Below are 17,854 nucleotides of genomic sequence, written 5' to 3'. Positions count from 1 at the left end.
TACTCTTAAACTAGCAGCCCTAGCATTCATTAGGGCCAGTGTACTGGAGTGCATGGGCAGTGCAGAGAATGGTACTTTATCCCATGCACCACCAATGGGATGTGGTGGATCTCCAATGAGCAGTATTCACCACTGCTCCTTGGGCATTCTGCATTCAGTCATTCCATCTAAGCGATGGAATCATATTATGTTCAAACATGTACATAACAATTCTACATCATAATCAGTTATGATACAGGGAGCTCCAGAATGGCCCGATTGCTACAGTAATGAAATGATAGGGTTATGTCAGTTCATTACTTGGCCAATTGCAAGCTCACTACTTCAATAACTGATTATGATGCCGTGATTTCTATGCACATGGCCAAGTTTAGTCTGGGTATAAATGTCCACACATGGACTGTTTTCCACAGAAGGGACTCTGTCAAGTGCAATGGCCATAAATCTTGGTCTTTCAATGACTGTTACTAACCCTTTGAGTGTGGGAACCCCTTCAGTAGGAACAGGAAGTCCCGGGCACAATGGGTTGTGCAGGAGTGGTGTACAGCAGGCCTAACAAACATGTTTAGGGCAGCAATACAGATACAGTATAGCGGCTCAAACATTCGTATAGCTATACATCAACCATAATGAACATTAAAACCATTATACAGCCGAAATCAATGTTCCTTGGAAAGTCTATACCAGATGTCCTAAGGAACATTCATTTAGGAAACGGGGAGGATTAGAAAACTTCTAGGCAATTCTGGCACCATGTGGAACAAGTTCAACGAAAACTAATCCCAAATGATTTGGTGGAAGCCTGAAACTTTTGATAAATTCTGGTCGATTCCTAGCTATACAGTGACATACATAACCTATTGATCTTCATCCTAAAAAGAGGAGTACTGTTTTTGTGGTAGCCCAATGTACAGGTATAGGAAAGCATAGTCTACTCATACAGTCAGCAAATATGTGGTGGGATCTGAATGGACTTGAAAACACTGTTATAATTTATTACTAATGTAATAAATATGACTATTGCATATTTCTATACACAATATGGGTGTTTTCACCTCCATAATTCAGAAGCAATAAACCCTCCCTCTTACGTCCATCTGAAAGCAGTCCAGGGTATCACATTACTTTGGAATTTACAATTATCAAATTGATGGTTTCTACAGGGAATGGAAACAAATGCACCTGTGAATGTAGACATCGGTCAACCTGTCCACATTGCTTAAATTTACCAATTGAAATTCAGGTAAAATTTAGTCAACCAAACGGTGGTGTGAAAGTAGACAAATTTCTCATCCATCATGAGCCACTGTGACATCTCTGGTACGTTTTTAGACTACATAGTCTAAGTTTATATTATCTAAAAAATAGAAATAATGAATAAACCTGCCCCCACACTTTCTATTTTTTGTAGTTTTTGCTTGGCAATCAACATGCTACTAAAACATTAGTAATTTTGATTTCTTACAATAATGCACAACAGGGGCTCATACACGTGTTGAACTCTGTAAGAAACCTCCGCCACCTCTTTAACTTAACTTTTTTCAATTGCTTTTAATGGTTTTTGTTGTTAGTTATCAGAGTGCAGCAAGTTATCAGATTCAAGTTGAAGATGGCTTCATCTTTGTATACAGTAGTAACCAGATTTTGAAGGACGAAGTCAGGGAAGGAGGGGTGTTAATATCTGATTTGAGTTTTGGGGCAGCTGTCTGTTGTTCATCTAGTATAATATAGACAGGAGAAGCATATGTTCACAGCACTTACCATGATCTGCAGGTACACATTTATTAAGAATAACAACAAGCACATTTCAGGTTGTTGATGATTGTGCTCAAATGGAAGGACGTACAGAGATAATTCAGAGAAAAGTACACAAAAGGACAAAGCTATCAGAGGGGAATGCTTTGTAATAAAGAAATATAACACTAAGAAATCCAAACACAAAAGGACACTAAAAATACATTTTAATGAACACCAGATGGAGCAACCTGATGAAAAATCTAAGAATTTACTGAAGATGTCTATTATTAAATAAATCACAGTGAGATACTATCCACAGAACTGGGTCCCAAATGCTGGTATCACTGCGAAAACAGGGCACAACAAAAGTCTCCCTAAAGCCTTCTTGTAAATGAAGAGCCAGTATGTTTGCATGACTGGTGCTCCATAGAAATGAATGACGTTCCAGGCATGCAATACTGGCACTTGATTTACAAGGAAGTTTTAAGGGAACTATCTATCCCACCTTCTCTTAATCGCTGGACCTGGCAGTTCACAAATGCTCCAAAACCAATAACAGTGCCATGTAGAGGGACTTTAACCCCTTCTCGTCGCAGGCATTTTTCAATTTTCATTTTGGACTCCTCACTTTCCAGACCCCACTTTTAATTTTTTCCCTTCACAGAGCCCTATGAGGACTTAATGTTTGTAGGATAAATTGTACTTCATGATGGCATCATTTAATATTCTGTACAACGTACTGGGAATCTGGAAAAAAATTCAGAAAGGGGTTTAATTGGAGTAAAACTGCCTTTGTACAACTTTATTATGGACTTCGTTTTTACGCGTTCACTGGACAGCCAAAATTACATGTCTCCTGTTACCGGTAGGTCTGTACGATTTTGGAGATACTAAATTTATTACCTTTCTTTATTTACATTTTAACCCCTGAAAAAAAAAATTCTAAACTTTGCAAAAAATAAAAATTCTTGTAGTCTTGGACACCCGTAACTTTTTTTTTTTACATTTCTATGTATGGGGATCCTTTTTTGTGGGGCTAGATGTACTTTTTAGTTATATTATTATATGGAATGTTTTTTGCTTTGATTGCTTTTTATTAAAATTTTACTTTTTTTTACTATAATTATAAAGTGATCAGGCAGTCTGATCACTTATACAATGCATTACAATGCCGTGGGCTGATTGTGGACATGATTGTGGACATTAGTGCCAGGTTTCTGCTGTCTAATACAGACGCTATGGTGTTTTCCATATTTACATGCCCAATATCCGTTATTATGGCGGATGTCGGGTAGGGGTTAATAGAAGTAGAAACATACTTTGTTGGCCAAAGACCGATTAAGCAATGTAGTAATAACCATCATTTTATGGATATGCAAATTAGCCTAAAGCATATTGGGGCCAGGCCCTGATTTACCAGATTTTACCGCAAACATTAATGATGCAGGCACAGGCTGAAAATATGCTAATGAGCTTTGACCATGCACTGAAAGTGTCTGTGTGCACTGTCTGCTCTATGTGTATGCACAGCAGAGATAAGTCATCAGCACAGCAGCCTCTGATTTGCATACGCATAGAGCAGACAGTGCACACAGACACTTCCAGTGCACAGTCGAAGCTCATTAGCATATGAATAAAACCGGACTTATTGAAAATCTACTGAGGCAATTTACATACTAAAGGTATGTGTGAAATAGGCTTTCTAAAGGCTATGCAAAGATGTGCTTATCTAAAAATGACTTTTCCCAATGATAGAGCCCCTTTAATGCTAGGGCTACTTGGCAATTGCCATGTCATCCTCCAACCCCTTCACTAATGTAAGTGACTGAAGTAAAATTACAATCCTGAAAGTACTGCGACTATTTACAAAAAAATTTTGCTTGAAAAATGGGTGTGGCATGGATGTCTCATTATTTGGGCCTGAAATTTCTCAAAAATAATTTCTGCAATCTATACCATCTCCTAGCTAAATTTCAGCTTTTGGCACATGGGTGACCTGAGATGCTCTAAAATTAAGTAATGTTTCTACTTTAATTTTGCAGCATCAAGATGGGACTAGATTAAGACTAATGTACCAAACAGATTTAATGATCCCCCGTTATGTCAGATGAGGCAGGAGAATATGCCTAGAACAACCTATAACCAAACAAGTTATACAATGTAACATAATAAATAGCATAGATATTACACAATGGAACTAGTGTTCTAACTATTGGTAAAAAAGAAAATATCTCAGGTATTAAATAACAGCAAATAAACTCACACTTAAAATATTTCTTTCTTATCAGAACTAAATATATAATAAAAATAATGTCACAGTCTTCTCACTTTTTGCTCTCGCATACGCTGTTCACAGAATTTTTTCTCTTTCCTCCTGAGATGCTTAAATAACCTACTAATGTTACGACAGCCGGTTAAAGTTGACAGCACGGCTCATGGACAGAATCAGCTTGAATTTGGTTAAGGACTCCAATCATAAAACTACTTCAATAATATATTGTGATATACTAGCCAAACACTCGACAATCTGCAGTCAACAACACTGTGTGGCCACCTATAACCTATAACAGGATTTTAGATGATCAGAAAACCATGTTGTTTTGCAGAGGAATAACACACAGGTCCTGGGCCTCAATATAAAATCTTTAATAGGCCCTCTCTTACCATTTACTATATATAATACTGCTGTCATGCTGTAGAGGAGCCTTAAAGGGTTTTTTCGGCAAAAAATGCTTGCTTGTTTGTTTTTTTAAGTCTGTTAGTGCTATTATTGGGTTAATAAATGCACCCATATACCTTTAGCAGTGTTTTGAGTGATTTCTGGGAGTTCCTGGTATCTTCTGCATTTGTTTACTAGGTTCAGCTTCCTGCTATGTAATTTCCACACTAACCCCTCTCACCTTACTCCCTCCTCCTTTCTCAGCCCACTCCTCTCTCCCTCCCATACATCCCCTCCCTATTTCTCTAGCTATCCCACCCGTCCCTACCTACTCAGCCCAACCCCGACCCCATTATATACTTACCTTCCTGCTCAAATAGTTAGGGTTACCTTAATCAAACAGTGTTTTCCCCTCATGAACCAGTGTGCCTGTTGAAATATCGCCATTTTTGTCAATATGCAAATTTGCTCAATAGAACAACAAGTGCGTTGCTCCACAGAGTTCATATAATAAGAAGCAAAAAGTATATGTCTCTGCAATGGGGCAACGATTCACAAGGGGAAAACACAGTTTGATTCAGGTGACCCTAACCTATGTGTCTGAGGGGCTGGGATGATATGCTGGGTCCTGTTGACAGATCCTATCCCATCTATATGGGTTCTGGTGACAGACTCCCTTTAAACTTTAAATCCCATCACCACCTCACTCTCTCACACAGTTAAAAAATGTATACAAAAGAAAAATTTCTTGGCATGCATCTTGCCTATTCAGCATTAGAGATGAGCGAACACTAAAGTGTCTGAGGTTCGAAATCCGATTCGAACAGCAGCACACTGTTCGACTGTTCGAACGGATTTCAAACTCCATTATAGTCTATGGGGGGAAATGCTCGTTTCAGGGGTAGGCAACATTCGATAAAATCATACTTACCAAGTCCCCGTGTGACGGTCGTGCTGGATTCTGCTTGAAGTCTTCTCCTGGTGCAGCGCCCCCGCGTCCTTTTCCGGGTGGAATTCACTCTGCCTAGGCATCCGGCCTAGGCAGAGCCGACTGCGCATGCGCGTGCGGCTCTGCCCAGGCCCAACGCCTGAGCAGAGCCGACTGCGCATGCGTGTGTATACGCGTGCATGCCTGAGCATGTGCAGTCGGCTCTGCCAAGGCCGGATGCCTAGGCAGAGTGAATTCCACCTGGAAGAAGACGCGGGGACGCAGCGCGGAGAAGACTTCGGAAAGGTAAGAGAATTCTGCCAATCAACGCTGGTTCTGCATCGAACATTAAACTTCGAACAGCTAGTAGTGTTCGATCAAGTATGAGTATTTTGAATACCGTAGTATTCGATTGAACACCTACTCGATCGAACACTACTCGCTCATCTCTATTCAGCATGCATCTGCCCCAAGGATACAGTTATACATCCCCCCCACTGTATAACTAGATAGCTTGGATGTTCAAAGTGCTAGAAAAGCTGGGTGAAATCAGACTTTATGACATCTACATTATTTGTCACCTCCCTTCTTATAAATAGATATCATATAGCTGGAAAACAGCTGAGTAGATTTTTTTTTATCTCAGTTTGACAATAGGACAATTCAATGGCCAGTTTCAGAGGACCAAATAAAAGATCTATCAGCAGCATCAAATAATAGAACTTATATTTACTGGCTACTATATGATCTTCAGTGGAGATACTCTTTAAGGCTGAGCACCCACGGAAAAGCTGCAGTGTTTTACCATCACAGCAAAGTGGATGGGATTCTAGCAAATCCAATCCCCACTTTGCAGTAAAACATGCACAGCAGACACGCTGCGATTTCCAAAACCGTTGCATTTTTGGGAATTTCAGCATGTAACTATACCTATGAAAACGGTGGCAATTTCCTAATAGGTATTATTGAAGCAGAAAGTCCGCAGAGGAAACCATTGCAAATTTTCTGTAAAATGTGTTGCAGGAAAAACCACAATGCTTTGCTGTCGCATTTTTTCCTGCAGTGCCCTATTGCTGCAGGACACCACGTGGGGCCTTAGCCTTAGGCCACGTTCACATCTGCATCAGTTTCGATCGGCGTAGGAAAAATTCCTACACAGATGACTTTTTCCTCCGTAGCTTTCAGTTTAAGAAGAAAGGGTACTCAATAGACCCGATTAAAGTGAATGGGCTCTACCAGTTTTAGCAGTCCGCCTCTCCATTTTTGGGTCCCCTGACAGACCTGAATAACAGAGAGCCAGTGCTAGTGTGAACCTAGCGACATAAATAAGATATGAGATATAATGGGATATATAATGGGATAGAATGGGATATTTATATATTAAAACTAACAGACTTTTATACTATTTTTATGTTTACATAATATTAAGCACAAATTAGAAATGCACGGGGTTTATACTTAATAAAAGAGAGATTTTGATTATAATCTCCTTTTGTAAGGCATCTTATTCTCAGACGCATTTAATAAAAATTGACATTTTGGTGTAGATTATACTTTATGATAAAAACAGCAAATGAGGTTATCGGCTGCTTAAAAATTACAGACTGATATATTTTGCTAAAACTGTGTGAGATGAGCTAATGTGACTTTTTCTGGCAATATATAAAGCTTCAGGTTTTGCTCTTTCCAACTGTTTTTGCATAATCTTCAAGGCTGCATAAATTCTTTGCATATGCAGCAGAAGCATATTCCACCTAAGAAATAATTTAAGTGATATGTTTTGAAAAGGTTGACCATTTTCTATTTCTTATTTGTTTTAATCTGAGATGTTTAATGCAATCTATGTATAATCAGCAAAGTGACGGGTAAAATGAGGACACACTGCCACCTTGTGGCAACCTGATGAGATAAACAGCAAGTGGAACTAAATTATAAATGAAGCTAGCGCCCCTGGAACTATCTCCAATACATTGTGCAGTGTGTCCTATATAAAATGTGATAGTGCCAAATAACGTGTTGGTTTGTTGTTTCAAAGCAAAAATTCCTTCTGGGAGCTGCGACGGGATTCTGTATGCGTTTGTGGGCTTGCTCATTGAGGCTTATGTAAACTTTATTTAACTGACACTATAGGATTTATTTATTGTACAGCTTAATTGATTATTGGGTTGTTTCCAAGCACCATATGAGGGAAATCAGAGTCAACAGTGGCGGGCTCCTGTTAGCATCTACTTTAGCAGTGATGTTATGGTATGCAAAAATAACCAGGGCTCGTCACTTGTATTATATAATCAGAACATCACAAGTTAAAAAAAAAGTATATAAAAAAAACTCAAATAAAATCATAATAAGACAATAAGGCTAAGGCCCCACCTAGCGGGAAGAAAGTCTGCAGAAGAGAACTTTGCAGTGTTTTTCATTGTGATCTTGCAGAGCTTTCCTCTGCAGACTTTCTGCCCCTATTATAGGCGCCTATAAAGAAAATACCAGCGTTTCCGTAGGTATAACTGACAATGCAGCTTTTCTTCTGCAAGTTTTTTTCTGCAATGTGTGTATCATATTAGTCTGAATCCCATCTACTTTGCAAGTACTGTAAAATGCTGCATTTTGACAACATGGGGCCCTGTTGATTAGGAAAACTGGGTCTCCTCTGTTTGTCTGCTTTGTTGTTGTTATTAAAAATATGACAACAGTACCTAGAGACAGACATACATGTAACAAATACACACAGAGGACTCATGCACATGACCCATTCATTTCTATGTCCATCTGTTTTGTAGGTCCGGTGTCATGAGTAAAACTCAGGATAGGTCATATATGGTATATAGGTCAGTTTAGTTTTGCGGCCATGCTCAGTGGCCCCAATGACATCCGTATGCCATTCAGTCACGGCCAACAGCTCACTCACGTTTGTGTGCATGCCGCTTATTGAAGTTATAATAAAGATCTGTTTCTACCATTAGTTCTATTTAGTTATGGCATGGATGAGTCCAATGTGCCAACCAATACATGTAGATAACTTAGCTAAGGCTTCACATGATGTGTCACATAAGTACGCTGTGTTTAACCCTATTCTGTTAACCTATGGCTATATTACACAGGACTGATTCATGGGTTATACCAGTGATGGTGAACCTTTTAGAGACTGAGTGCCCAGACTGCAACCCAAAACCCACTAAAATATTGTAGAGTGCCAACACGGCAATTTAACCGTAATACTGTGTGGATCCATAATTGTGGATAGTTACGGACCTGCAAAATATAGTCGTGTTAATGAGGCTTTACAGAGCTTTCAATATTACAAACAATTTTTTACCAAAAAGTAAAGGTCTCTGCATTTGGTACTTTTAAAAAATGAATGTTCACTACTTACATCACACAGGATCTGTTTTACAGTGACCATTCAATGTTATTACAGCCTGTACTATTATCACATGTCTGCTATAAAACAGATACTGTGTGATATAAATAGTGAAGAGGCCTCCACACAGTACAATCTACCCTGCAGTCGCCTCCTCACAGTATTATATGCTTCACAGTGGCCCCCACACAGTATTATATGCTCTATTTTGGCCCCCCCCCACACAGTATTATATGCTCCGCAGTAGGCCCCCCACGCTGTTTTATATGCAACACTTTCCACCCCACACTGTATTATATGCTCCACAGAAGACCCACCACACAGTATTATATGCTCCACTGTATGCCCCCCACAGTATTATACACTCCAAAGTATGCCCCCAGTATTATATGTTCCACAGTAAGCCCCCCACAGTATTATATGCTCCACAGTAGCCCCCCACACAGTATTATACACTCCACAGTATACTCCCCCATGCCCCCCCTGTATTACATGATCCACAGTATGCCCCACCACAGTATTGTATGCTCCACAGTACACCCCTCCACAAAGTGTTATATGCTCCACACTATGCTCCCCCCCCCCCACACACATACACACACAGTATTATATGCTCCTTTCTAGCTAATTTGCAGTTCACGATTTTGTTACTAAGAAAGGCCATCTATAGATACTTTACATTCAGTCTTGCTTATCTACAGTGAATGTAGAGGAGAACGGTGATTCTGCTCTCAGCCTGAATAGACAAGTCTGCAAACTGTTGCTGTATGTAAAAGACTGAGGATCCTGCAAATCTCACAGTTTACAATCTACTTCTGGCCACTTGTATGATTACAGGGAGGATTAATCACAAACAGAAAGCAGCTTTACTGCCCGTGTTCAAAGATTGTGGGTTTTTTTTGTTTGTTTGTTTGTTTTTGTATTATTGTTCCTTGGTTGCCTGTAATTACCCTGTATTTGCAGTCCAGAGTTCCTGGATTTTTGGTCACTTGGGCTTCCTGGATATTAAGGTCACTTCAGCTTTTCTCAGATATTATTTTGCAATTTAATAGTTATTCCTTGCAAAATGGCAGAACATTATCAGCAACGGATAGGAAAGACAGACTGCTCATTTTATATGCCTACACCCTGAGACAGAAATGCAAAATGTGTTTCAAACATAATCTGATTATTTGCAGCAGAAAAACTGATAGGACATCATGTATGAAGGCGTATAGAGCCATAGAAAAGATTTCCCAGCAAGACCCCACAGATATTTAAACTTTTCATTAAAACTCAGGTAACCCTTAAAAACAGTAATACTAAGTCAAGATGAGAAGAGATGCTCATAAACTTATCAACATTGTGGAGACTTTTTGGGTGTATTTCTATAATTTGTACAGTATACCATCTGGAATCACAACGCAGACCTCGACCCGGAATCCCTAGGTACTAAATTGTGGGACTATGTCCTCAAAATGGCCATCCCTACCATCTCAGACTCTGACAGGGCTTCTCTGGATGAGTCCTGCACTGAGAAGTTATCTCTCACTATTCAGGCATCCCTGGTTGGTAAATCTCCTGGTCCTGGTGGCTTTACAAATATTTTAGAGCTCTCTTAGCCCCTACTGTTTTTAATATCCTTGATGGTAATACACTGTTCGCTCCCCTTGGCCTTACTTGCAGTCATTCCAAAACCCAGTTAGGACCCAAATAGTTGTGCCAGCTGTAAACTCTAAGTTGCTCGCTAACCAGCTTTCCCTTTGATGCTGGGCCTGAGCCATACTGATCAGGTCAGTTTTATTACCTGTCTCCTTCCTCTGGATGCTGAAGCTTTATGACGGCTAAACTTCAACAGGTGGGGAATGAAACTGGATTTCTGGGTAAGGTCCTGTCCCTGTGTGGTGACACCACTACGGGCACGGTAATAGGATTCTTTCTTCTTATGGAACGTTCCCAGTGAAAAATGGGTGCCCCCGTCCCCCTTCTGTACACTTTGATGATGGAACACTTGGCAGTGGCCCTGCAGAGGTGCCCTAGTCTAGGAGGCTTTCAGATGGGAAGCAGGAAGGTCAAGATGTCCTTGTACACTGACGACCTTCTTCTTTGTTATTCAGTCTTGTATTTCATTTCCACAGATCCTGAATGAGTTCCGACGCTTTGGCGATGTAAGAAATTTTAAGGTCAACCTTTCTAAAAGTGAGACCCTTAATATTACCCTGCTCCCGGTGAAAGCTGAACACCTGACCTCTCAATTCCCCATTAAATGGCAACCCCATTTGATTAAGTACTGGGGGATACAGATCCCCTCTGATCCGTCTGACCTCTTCCACTATAATTATCTCTCCTTACTGGAGAGAACTGTGACAGACTTGAGGAAACAGGGTGTACTAGGTTTGATCTGATTCGGTTGTGTCAATGTCTTGAAATTGGATGTTGTTCCCTGCCTTCTTTACATCTATCAGGCCCTACCCATTTGTATTCTGTGCTATTTTTTTAATCGCTTATAATAAGTTTTTAGTCACTTTGTTTAGGGCTCGGCCTGTAGTAGGTTGAAGTGTCTCACACTTACGCATCATAAACACGACCAGGGGGACAGGACTCCCACATCCTTACCTGTAATATAAATCTGCAGTCCTCCGGCTTATATTTGATTCGTGCTATAGGGGCTCAGACAAACAATGGATGTCTATTGAGTCAGAATTGCTTTCTGTTCCCTTCCCTCCCTTACCATAGATCCCGACTCACTTTCACCGGAAACTCAAATTCAGCACACATTCTCCTTCCTGGCTGTCTGGGACGGTTTGGTGACCAGGAACCAAGAACCATTAAGCCCACTCTTTCATAACCCCATGTTGCAGCCGGGATGTTTGGCTTGTAGGTTTCTCTGTTAGGTTGATGTAACGACATTAGGTTGCATCGAGTAGCTATGTGCTTCCAACTCAGACCTTCCGTTTTCCAGACTATAATATAACCAGCTCCTCGGCTTCCTTCGTAAATTCTCCCTGCTTCCCCTTTTCTCTTCTATCACTACTGTGCAGGAAAGGGTTTTCCTACAAGCAGAGACCCCCATGTGCACCCTTTTTGTTCTTTACGATACTCTCCTAGGGGTAATGACAATGGGTACCCCCCATACCAGGTCTTTGGAGAATGATCTCCAGCTCCACCTTTCTTCTGCTGATTGATCTTGGTCTTTTTTGTTTGTCCATAAATTACCATTACCATATCGTGCCCAGGAGGAGAATTTTAAGTTACTGATCCATTGGTATCCCTGTCCAGACCTCTTATGACATGTATCTATGAAGGCATTTTTGAGGCATTTTGATTATGTAGAAGTAGCCCACAGTCTGCCTTGTGTCCAATTAAAAATGTTTCCAGTAGATCAATATATGGCCTGCGTGTAAAACATGAGGAGACATGCCGGAACACAACCTACTGCCATAAATGGACACAACATATGTAAAATGTAGAGATGAGCGAGTAGTATTCGCTCGAGTAGGTATTCGATCGAATACTACGTTATTTGATCGAATACTACGTTATTCAAAATACTCGTATTTCGAATACCGTAGTATTCGATTGAATACTTACTCGATCGAATACTACTCGCTCATCTCTAGTAAAATGTAATAAAATCATACCTTTATGACCCAAACATCATAAACACTATTTATATAAATCAATACATATATATTAAATACATAACTAAAGCAAACGGGGACAGCAAAAGACAACTTGTGCAGATATCTAAAAAGCACACAACTCGCTGCTATAGAAGGTATAAGAAGTCACAGTCCAAATACTGCAAATACTCTGAGAAGGAGCGGAGTGGTTCGTGATCCTAGAGCAACCAGGTGCCACAACAGAAGTATGAATAAGGTAATTAACCTTCAGGTGTACAAATGCAATCTATAGGTTTAATTGGACATGCATAGTATATGTGCAATAACCTTTTTAATTATGCATAGCCTTGGACAACGCTCTGAGTGGGCGAAATACACATCAGACTGTTTCTTTGTCTTTATCTCCCTTTTTTTTCTCACTGAATCTCTGTGTGGGAGGTCATTAATTAAATATACTCCATGTGACTTGTAGCCTTATTGTCATTTGCATTTTTTTTATATTCTTTAATTAAACTTTTTAAAAACGGCATCAATATAGCACCACTTAAAGCGAAACACCAGTAAAAAAAGACATATTAAACCAATTAAAACCATAAAAAAGGGTAATTAAAATGAGTAGATAATCACAATGAGTCAAGGGCTGACATTGTCAAATGAGACGTGGAAGAAGAATCATTGAAATATTGTCTACTGGCTGGTCTACAGGCATAAAACCAATGCCGAACATGGAGGAAAGAAGAAAGGAAAAAGAGGGAAAAACAAAGAAATGGAGGGGAAGAGAGAGTTAAACTAAGGAAGTGTAGGGGATAAGGATAAGGAGACACAGTAGCAGCAAGAGTGGTGAGGTGGGGGGAATAAGTATCTCATTGCGAACCAGTGAGTGTCAAGGACAGAGAAACAGGTCCTCATTAAGATCTTACAAGCTCACAGTATTCCTGGGAGCTCTTGAACATAATCCATAGGGACCAATAGGTAACAAAAATGTTGTGGGCATGTTCGACATCAGCAGTTGGTAAACCCAGGCAAGTGTCTAGGCCCCAAGCTCCTAAGGGGGCCCACTCAGCTTCTTGGTGCTGACTGCCTCCGTTTGTTTTCCCCTACTTAATGTTAGGATTGGGTCCCCTAGGGCTCTCTTTCAGTGCACTGCGCCACCTGCGGGTCAGTCTAAGTCCAGCTTTCGCCCTATTGAGCATGCTCAGACTTTTGGAGCCGCTCACAAGCTAAGTGTCATTTCTCCCCTACTGAGCATGAGCGGTGAGGTCATGACCACCATCCCTATTGAGCGGGGTCTTCCCTTTAAATAGTGTGAGCCGATGCCCGCCGGGTGCTCACACTTTGACTAATATTTGACCAAACATTGACTAAAGTCCACGGAAGTTTGTTTATGACATTAGTACAGGGACAGGCTCCAGCATTGCAGGCAGGTTGTCAGTCTCTGTGTGGGGTTACCTCTGCTTCTATCTGGGTGCTGTTAGTTAGGACCTGTAAACCCTGAACTGTCAGCTCTGCACCAGGGCTAGGAGCAGTAGACACTGTTCCAGCCTGTGGAGCTGCAGCAGGTTTGGACTCTGAGATAGCCTGTTTAGACTGTCAAACTTACTTGGTAACTCCTTGTAACTCTGCTGTTGCAGGAGAACTCCTAGCTGTTGCAGGAGCATGCAAACTTCTGTGGTGACTCCTAGCTGTTGCAGGAGCATATTTGTTGCTGACCTGAGGTGATTTAACCCTTGGCAGTCTTGTTTGTTTCAGACCCTGTTCACATTGAGTACTGCACCGTACCACTGCTCTTGTTTGTTGCACTCTGTTCACAGTGCGTACCGCGCCGCACCTCGGCCAGTGTTTGTTGCACCCTGTTCACATTAAGTTCAGACATACAGCCACCCACTGGGCCTGTGGACCTCGCTGCAGTGTCCTGCAGACTAGAGGTTCTGTCGTTTAAAAAATATTATTTATATATACACAGAACCGTAACACTTACTTACCTTTGATTTTGATGTGTCCACGCAGGCTGGCAGCTTCCTTCTACTGCCGGAGTCTTGTACTGCAGGGGATGATCAATTACATTCGGCTGTTGATGACTGGTGTAATCAGTCCCTGACTTGACTGTCTTCTGTATGTTTGTGTACATGTTCTGTCTTCTCTGTGTATGTGTTAGGCCCCATTCCCATGGTGCTGATTTTGTGGTAGAGTGTGGGGTAGGGTAATCTCAAAAGCTCTGGTTAGGACACAGTGAACACCTTCCCAGAAATGTGGTCATTTGCATTTTTGTATCTATAGGAGGATCCACGAGGTGATAGTGTGTAACCACATGCTGCACCATGACATAAAAGTAGGGCACGGCAAGTTGTCCCTTAACGTACCAAGCTGTGCTATTGCAACACCCTGTCACCAGCTCAAGAGCTAAATGGGCAATTGTATAATATAGAAATCACCTACAGGTGGATAGCGCTTTTGCAGAATTAGATTGTTTGGTTTTTGCAGACCCTTTTAAGAGCCATCAAAGTGGAATGCTCTGAGACATGACCTGGTTTTGGATGCTACACTCCTTCCTGGAAATTATCCAGAGGTGTGATGGGCATTTTGATTCCCCAAGTGTTGCATTAATTTATTTTCCATAACTGAATGCAAAGTGGATTGTGATAAGTAATTTTTTTTCAAGAAATATTCTATTTGTGTGTGATATGTTGTGCTTTTGTCTATAGAGACTCACACTCCAAAAGCTGTTGTAACTGGGATAACAGTTTTTATAGTGTTTGACACAAGCTAAGCACAACATATTGCAAATTGAAATGACATGTTTTCAGAAATATTGCAATTTTTTCTTTTGACTATCAGCTGCACATTCATTTCTGGAAAATAAATTAGCAACACTTGGGGGTTCAAAATCCTCACTATACCCATTGATAATTTTTTTCAGATGTATAGTTTCCAAAATAGAGTCATTTCTTGGGCAATTCACCAATACTGCCGCATCCAGGGCTCTGCAAAAGTTACTCTGAGTGCTGATAAAGGACTTCAATAAGGCCAGGGACCCACATGGTATACATTTTACAGTCCCTGTAAGATCTAACTAATCCCATCTATACTCTGAAAAACCTCTGCAGACTTTCTTTGTGTGAAAAGTGCTGTGGGAAAAACCACAATGCATTGCCACTGTGGTTTTTCCTGCAGTGCTCTTTTGCTGTGACCCACTATGTGGGGCCTTAGCCTAATAGTATTTTTACCTTTAGAGGTTTAGGTGAGGTAGTTCTTTATGCATGGATGACAAAAATGTATACTGTTTAGGGTTCAGGTAAATACTACTTTTTATGCTAAATGACCTTCAAATTCACAGTATATATGTCATTCTCACACTTAGAGAGTATAAGATAAGATAAGATATTCCTTTAGTATGGAGCAGATTCAGTAGCTGAGCACTCTCCATGCATGATGGGTAATAGCTGTATAATACACAAACTATAATAAAAAATGTAAATATAAAAATTTTAAGTCACCCTTATTTTCAAGAAATCTAAATAAAAATGTGTTAGCTATTTCTGCATCTAATAATTCTCAATGTACAAAAATGTTGAAAAAAGAAATGTATCCAATACAATGGATACATTGTATACAGTGGAAAAAAATAAAAATTAAGAAAAAAATCACAATTTTCTCAATTCTTGGTCTATAAATGTAATAGAATAAATCAAAGATATCACATTCCCCAAAATGGTATTAATAAAAACTACATCTTGTATTGCACAAAAAAGCAGCCTTACAGAGCTCCATACATATAACAAAATTATGGATTTCACATTATGAGGACTCAAAGATTTTTTGTATTTTCAAAGAGTTTACTGTTTGGAAGGTATAGAAATATGAAAAAACTAGCTTCTGCCCGCAACTCCATCTTCGTTTCAGACCCCAGAGTATAATAATCGGAGACCCGGGAGAATAATAACATTAAAAAAACACTGTTGCTTACCTATTCCCTGACTCCTACACTGTTGGCCTCCGCTGTCATCCTTCGTCAATGACGTCGGATGTCACATGAACCCAGAAGCAGGCCGGGTTCATGTGACATCAGACAACTAGGCCGAAGCCTGCCCGGAGCCTGGAGAGGTAAGTAACACAGTTTTTTATGTTTCTTACCTCTCCCGGACCTCCGATCATTATACTCGGGGGTCTGCAAAGACCCCCGAGTATAATAATAGTCTTTGTGGGGCCTGCGGTGTCACTTACCGATCCCAGCCCAGCCAGGATGGGTAAGTAAATAGGGCCTGTTACCCATACCTCCCAACTTTTGAAGAACCGAAAGAGGGACAAAATGTGCGGCGCGTGTAGCAAATTTAGCCCCACCCACTTTTGTGTTGACTCCGCCCACTCATTAATTTTTCATGTGCCCGCACACAGTATAATCCTCCTACAGTCACCCGTAAATTATAAGTCCCCCCTCCATCTCTCCCCCAGTTTCATATACACCCTTCATCTGCCCCCAGTTTCATGTCCCCCTTCCATCTCTGCCCCCAGATTCATGTCCCCTTCATCTCTGCCCCCAGTTTCATGTCCCCTCCATCTCTGCCCCCAGATTCATGTCCCCCATCTCTGCCCCCAGATTCATGTCCCCACATCTCTGCCCCCAGTGTCATGCCGTCCTCTCCATCTCTGCCCCCAGTGTCATGCCGTCCTCTCCATCTCTGCCCCCAGTGTCACGCCGTCCTCTCCATCTCTGCCCCCAGTGTGTACCTCCACATTACACTTACCTTCTCCTCCGCTCCCTCGCCACTCTCTGCGCGCCTCTCTCGCTGACACGTACGCGGCTGAAGCAAGGAGCTGACACAGGTCAGCTCCTCGCTTCGCCACTACCACCGTCCTCTGGACGCAGATCTGAGTTGAAATCGGGACATACCTCCCTCCAACCGGAACCGCAGGACATGTCACCCAAATCATGAATGTCCCGCGGAAATCGGGACGGTTGGGAGGTATGCTGTTACCGGCTGGACTCCAGCCAGTAACGGCCTATTAAGAAAAAAGAAAAAACCACAGCGGTAGTGGCTGTCACCGGGTCCCCTAATGTTCCGGGCCCTGTGGAAGCTGCCTCCGAGGTAGTTACGCCACTGGTCCTGCTGGCAAGAGCTGTTTAATATAGTATAAGAATATAAATTCATAACAGTCGTGAAGCCATGTCATTTACCAGGATAAAAAGTAGCCTATGTTGTAATCAAGGTTACAAAGTATCTATGTCTTTGCGTGAAAGAGTAACAAACACAAAAACACACAAACATACAAACTTTCACATTTATAATATTAGTAAGATATATATATATATATATATATATATATATATATATATACATATATATATATATATATATATATATATACACTCACCGGCCACTTTATTAGGTACACCATGCTAGTAACGGGTTGGACCCCCTTTTGCCTTCAGAACTGCCTCAGTTCTTCGTGGCATAGATTCAACAAGGTGCTGGAAGCATTCCTCAGAGATTTTGGTCCATATTGACATGATGGCATCACACAGTTGCCGCAGATTTGTCGGCTGCACATCCATGATGCGAATCTCCCGTTCC

The sequence above is a fragment of the Leptodactylus fuscus genome, chromosome 1 (assembly GCF_031893055.1).
Source record: "Leptodactylus fuscus isolate aLepFus1 chromosome 1, aLepFus1.hap2, whole genome shotgun sequence".
NCBI lineage: Eukaryota > Metazoa > Chordata > Amphibia > Anura > Leptodactylidae > Leptodactylus > Leptodactylus fuscus.
Note: the sequence above shows the minus strand (reverse complement) of the source record.